This window comes from Sturnira hondurensis, unplaced genomic scaffold (genome assembly GCF_014824575.4).
Source record: "Sturnira hondurensis isolate 20B ecotype Veracruz unplaced genomic scaffold, ASM1482457v3 Scaffold0002597, whole genome shotgun sequence".
In the NCBI taxonomy this organism is placed as follows: domain Eukaryota; kingdom Metazoa; phylum Chordata; class Mammalia; order Chiroptera; family Phyllostomidae; genus Sturnira; species Sturnira hondurensis.
In genome coordinates, this window is record NW_028075228.1 from 4860941 (window position 1) to 4867398 (window position 6458).

The window sequence follows — 6458 nt, forward strand, 5'->3', positions numbered from 1 at the left end:
TGGCTGGGCACCCTCCTACTGAGAATCTTACTTTAGTTCTTAACAACCACGCTAAGAAACTGGCGCTGTCTGTGTCCCCATTTTCTGGAAACAGAGGCTCCGAGAGACTGATTCCCCTGAGGCCTCCCAGGTAGAAAGAGGCAGAGCTGGGATTCGAACCTCGGTCTCCTGATGCCCCTGTGCTAAGGCTTTTGAGGGGCGTGGAGAGGCCCTGGAATTGAGATGACGGTGTGACAGCAGGATTTGGATACTTCCTGCGTGGCCAGAAGCCTCCCTTCTGTCTTTTCAGGAAAAGCCGGACTGTGACATCCTTTCTGAGGTTGTCCTGGAGCTTCAAACCCAAACTTCCAGCACGCTAGACCCGATGGGACCTCAGAATCAGGCTGGAGGAGGTTCAGACTCGGGCAACTGGGTGGGGTGGGAAGGGTGTGGGGGGAGGGTGTGGGGGAGAGGGCAGAAACCAAAGTCAGAGCGGGAAGGAGTCCTGTGGCCAAGGCCACGATTAAGCGGCCCTACCACAGCACAGAGCTGGAGGGCGATCCCTGGCCCATGCCAGCCATGTCTGGGTTGTAATACCTGCTCCTCTACCCTCAGCTGTGTGGCTTTAGGCAAGTTAGTTAACCTCTCTCAGCCTTCGTTTCTTCACTTGCAAAATCAGCAACAATATCACCCTGCCTGATAGGTGGGAAGGCCGAAGGAGCAGCGTGGTTCTGAGGGTGCCCAGTAGGAGGGTGCCCAGTAGGCTCTCGGTTATTACATCATGCCTGCCTCTGGGTCTCCCCAGTGCTGCACGCCCCAGTGTTCCCTACACGCAGAGCACAGGGGCAAACTGGGTCTCTGGCTTCCAGGCCTGGGGGCTTTCATCTCTGGTCAGAGAACTCGGGACGATCACAGGTGAGAATAAACCCCCCTTCGAAGAAAAGCCGGGCTCTATAGGAGAAAATGACAAGGGGACTAGGCCTGGTCAGAGGTATCAAGGAGGGCTTCCCCCAGGAAGTGACACCTCAGAACTGAAGGAGAGAAGGGTGAAGCAGGCCAAGAGGCGGAGGGACGAGGGGACCATAGACTCCAGGGGGCTGCTGCTGAGGGAGGAACAAAGAGGGTGGGCCTGGGTTTGTGTGTCAAGGAGCTTGTTTTTATTTATTTACCTCAAATGCATTTTATTGACTATGCTATTACAGTTGTCCTGATTTCCCCCCTTCCCCCCCTCCACCCAGCCCCTTTCACTCCCTCAGGCCATCCCCACACCACTGTTCATGTCCGTGGGTCATGCCTATACGTTCTTCAGCTTCTCCATTTCCTATACGGTGCTTTACGTCCCCAAGGCTATCCTGTAACTACCTATTGGTACTTCTTAATCTCCTCACCTCTTCACTCGTTCTCTCTCCCCCCCACCCCGCCCCACCTTTCATCTGGCAACGTTCTGGTAAGTAACTGCTTTTCTCTTGCTTTTAACACTTTCTCTNTCAGCCTTCGTTTCTTCACTTGCAAAATCAGCAACAATATCACCCTGCCTGATAGGTGGGAAGGCCGAAGGAGCAGCGTGGTTCTGAGGGTGCCCAGTAGGAGGGTGCCCAGTAGGCTCTCGGTTATTACATCATGCCTGCCTCTGGGTCTCCCCAGTGCTGCACGCCCCAGTGTTCCCTACACACAGAGCACAGGGGCAAACTGGGTCTCTGGCTTCCAGGCCTGGGGGCTTTCATCTCTGGTCAGAGAACTCGGGACGATCACAGGTGAGAATAAACCCCCCATCGAAGAAAAGCCGGGCTCTATAGTAGAAAATGACAAGGGGACTAGGCCTGGTCAGAGGTATCAAGGAGGGCTTCCCCCAGGAAGTGACACCTCAGAACTGAAGGAGAGAGGGGTGAAGCAGGCCAAGAGGCGGAGGGACGAGGGGACCATAGACTCCAGGGGGCTGCTGCTGAGGGAGGAGCAAAGAGGGTGGGCCTGGGTTTGTGTGTCAAGGAGCTTGTTTTTACTTATTTACCTCAAATGCATTTTATTGACTATGCTATTACAGTTGTCCTGATTTCCCCCCTTTCCCCCCCTCCACCCAGCCCCTTTCACTCCCTCAGGCCATCCCCACACCACTTTCATGTCCGTGGGTCCTGCCTATACGTTCTTCAGCTTCTCCATTTCCTATATGGTACTTTACATCCCCAAGGCTATCCTGTAACTACCTATTGGTACTTCTTAATCTCCTCACCTCTTCACTTGCTCTCTCNCTTCACTCGTTCTCTCTCCCCCCCCCCCCGCCCCACCTTTCATCTGGCAACGTTCTGGTAAGTAACTGCTTTTCTCTTGCTTTTAACACTTTCTCTGCCTTTAACCCTTGGGCTTTTAATAATGATGTGTCTTGGAGTGGGCCTCTTTGCATCCATCATAGTTGGGACTCTGCTTTCCCTGGACTTTCATGTCACCTTCCTTCACCAAACTAGGGAAGTTTTCTTTGACTATTTTTTTAGATGGATTTCCAATTTCTTGCTCTTCTCCTCCTGGTACCCCATGTGAGGCGAATGTTGGAACTCTTAAACTTGCCCTAGAGGCTGTTTATGCTATCCTCACTTTTTAAATTCCTTTTTCCTCTTGTTCTAAATGGTTGTTTTTTGCTTCCTTATATTCCAAACCATTGATTTGATTCTCAGCTTCATCCCTGTAAATTGTTCTTTATTTTAATTAGTGTGTCCTTTGTTTCTGACTGGACCTTTTTTTTTTGCTGCTGAGGGCCTCACTAAGTTCCTTGAGCATCCTTATGACCAGTGTTTTGCACTCTGCATCTGAGAGATTGCTTATCTCCATTGCATTTAGCTCTTTTTCTGGAGTTTTTACAGCTCAGGGATTTGCCGAAATTCCAGAGGGTGTTGGATGGGATCATGAGGTCTTCAAAGGCAAAGAGACCTTGACCTTGCCATCTCTTCATCCCCCGTCGCCAGCACCTGCTAGGTGCCCGGTATTTCCGGCCTGCCTTAGGGCCTGGCAGGGGTTAGGGATGAAGCTCCGGGTGCTGGAGTCTCCTCGCCAAGACACAACTCTGCATTACTTCATGCAGTGTTCGTTCAACAGCTGTTCCACATTACCCAAATGGAATAGGGTAAAACCACCATTTTACTTTGCCCTTGATATTGTGGGACAGGACTTTAGGAAGGGTCCTTGCTAGCAGGGGTCTCTCGTTAGGCTGTGTCCAGATCGACTGGGCAGGATGTCCGAGCTGGCCCACTCACATAGGCTGCAGCTGACACGGTGGTCCAGGAGGTCAGCTGGGTTGTGGATCAGAGCGCCTGACATGGCCTCTTCTGCGTGATGGTGGCAGGGGTGTGGACTTCTTAGATGGTGGCTCCTGCCCAAAGAGAAGTGTCCCAGAGGACAAGGGAGAAGCTGCATGGCCTTTTCTGACCAAGCCTCAAGTCACACGGCAGCATTTCCCTAGTACTGTACTGGGGAAGGTGGTCATGAACTCCCAAGTTCAAGGAAAGGGGACATTGACCCTACCTCTCAATGGAAGGAGTGTCAAGACCTGTGTGACATTTTTAAAGCACCACACTTGATGTGACCAGGCCCCGTGCTAGGCCTGGGGTACCCTCATGCTCAGGGGCCTGCGAGGAGGGTGGGGTGAGGCAGAGCAGATCTACAGTAAAATAAGCCGTAACTGCAGTGGGTATTCCTGTGTCCTGAGGGAGGCAGCTGCTCCTGGCTGACTGGTCCCGGGGGAGGCATCTGTTTCTCAGCTTCGTGGCCCTCCTGCTGGGCATTTACTCTCCAGGGGCCTATCTGAGCTGGAAGGGGAGCCCAGCCCCAGTGCTGCCCTGGCGGGGGAAGGCCTCCTGCTGCCCCACCCCCAGGACAGGCTGCCCTCATGACAGTCTCCCTGCTGCTTCCTGTTCCCTGTTTCTCAGTGTCTTTGCCACAGAGAGAGGCAAAGACATGAAGCAAAAACAGTCACTGCAAGGAGATGACTCACGGAGAGACGGGAGGTAGCCCAGCGTGGAAGCCGAGTCAGGTCGGAGTTGGCCAGCCAGGCAGCCTCAGTTTCCTCCTCTGTAATCTGAGGCCTTATCTACATCTGTGGCACTACTGTCACAAAATACCACAGTCTAAGTGACTAGTAACATTAGAAATTGGTTTTGTATAGTTTGGAGGCTGGAAGTCTAAGATCAGGGTGTCAGCATGGTCAGGACTGAGCCTTCTTCTGGGTCACGGACCTCTTACTGTGTCCTCATATGGAAGGTCCCTGGGAGCTCTGTGGGGTCTCTTTTACAAGGGCACTAGTCCCATTCGGGACGGCTCCACACTTGTGACCTGATCACCCCACAAAGGCCATACCTGATGCCATCACATGGGGTGTTAGGATTCCACCACGTGAATCTGGGACGCACCTTCTGACCACAGCCTCATCTTTCGTATTTGTATGAGGACTAAGCGAGGTGAGCGGTGCAAGCTGCCTAACGTTGTGATGGCTGCTCTCTACATGGTCCTGGGAGACCCTCCTGTTCTGGGGAAGTGCTGGCCCTGAGCACCTCCCAGCCTAACACCAAAGCAGTGACGGATTTCTAGATCCTTCTGCCTCTGCTTGTCAGCCCCACCACCATGGGCCCACCACTATAACTCTGGGTTTGACAGTCATCATGTTGAGGACCAGAGCGCACTGGCACCTGCATGAGCTTTGGGAAGGGCTCTCAGAACCCCTGGTGGGGTGAGCGGGCTGGTACTGGGCACCAGCACGGGGTGACAAGGGTTCAAATCTCACCTCTGCCATGTGGCTGTGTGACCTCAGGTAGGACATTTGACCTCTGTGAGGTGTACCCAGGCATTTCAAAGGTGCGTTAACCCAGATGCACGAGAACAGTGGACAGGGCTGGCTTAAAACCTTTCACTGAAAAAGTCATAGGCCTAAGGCATGACCTGCCCAGTTAGGAATTTATGATTGATCACCCTGTGAGGTTACAGTCCACAGAACCCTTTTTTTTGGTCCATATATTTCTGTTGTTTTCAGCCCCATAGTCAGTGGTCATTTCTTTTTTAATTTTTTAAAAAGATTTTATTTATTTTTAAAGTTAGGAGAAGGGAGGGAGAAAGAGAGGGAGAGAAACATAAATGTGTGGTTGTCTCTCATGTGCCCCCTACTAGGGACCTAGCCCACAGCCCAGGCATGCACCCTGACTGGTAATCAAACCAGTGATCCTTTGGTTCGCAGGCCAGCACTCAATCCAGTGAGCCACACCAGCCAGGGCCTAGTGGCCATTTCTTATAGGAGCCCCAGGAACCTTCCCTCTTCCATTGGCTTTACCACTCCCCTACTAACTGAACCTCTTCAGGACAGAGACAAGTCCTCAGTGCCTGGCATACAGGTGCCCAGTAAACAATCCTTGAATGGGACCTGGCTGGAGCAGGAAGGGCCCTGCCTGGCTCTAAGCCGCACGGAGAACCCACAACACTTTCAGACCAGGATCAGACCTGTTCTGTGCTGAACTGAGCAAAGAAGCTGGGGGCTTCCCGGCTTCCTCCGCCTGGGAGCTGGCTCCCACCTCTATCTGTCCCCAGTCTTATGCCTGAAGGGTAGGAGTGTATCTTGTGTACCTGTCCACCTGCCTCAAGCATCTGTCCAGCTCCTCCACCTTCAGGGTCTAGAACCCATTACTTTGACTACTTCCCCATTTTAACCTTCTCTGGAGACACCACCGGGAGGGTGAAGCGTGCTCCAGGGCGGGGGCTGCTGTGGGGCCAAGGGTAACACAGGGCATCTGGGACTTCACAGGACTTGGCTGCAGAGGCCTACTAATCTCCTTGGTAAAAGGTGAAAGATTTATACGATCTAAAGAGAAACCAGAGTATCTACTAATCTCCTTGGAAAGGGGACACCTTCCCACCGTGTGAGCCTGGGGAGGAGGCTCTGTCTGCCTGTGCTGGAGGTTTGGTTGGGGGGTCTGCCCCTGCAGCTGGGGGTGAGAAAGAAATGAGGCCCTTGTAAATGGAGGGCTAACAGGGCCATGGGTTATTTCTGGTAAATCGGAAAGAACTGGCACAGACCTTGACACAGGTGCTTTCCTCGTTGGCAATTCTGGAGTCTCCTGTCGCTGCCGAAGACGTGTAAAGCCATGGATGGTGTGCATAGGCAGGACAGACCGCGATTCTTCCCATAAATCCCAAAGCTGAAGGGTGGCCTAAAAGGCAATTTGCAAAAACGATGATGATTACTGAATGAGAACAATGAAGCTAAATTTTCAAACAGAACAATGTGCATATATACACAGGAGCGAAATTGCATGAATGCCACGAGAATGAGGGATGAGCCCTGGGGAGGGAGAGAGGAGGGAAAGAGAGTGTCAGAGCTGGGCCCCGGCTGTGTGTTTGTTTCATTCATTCATTTTTTTTTTTAAAGAGCTGGAGGAAATGTATACAATAAGACATAAGCATCTATGTAATGGGCGGGTGGGACTTGGTTAGATTAGTTTCTGTTTTCC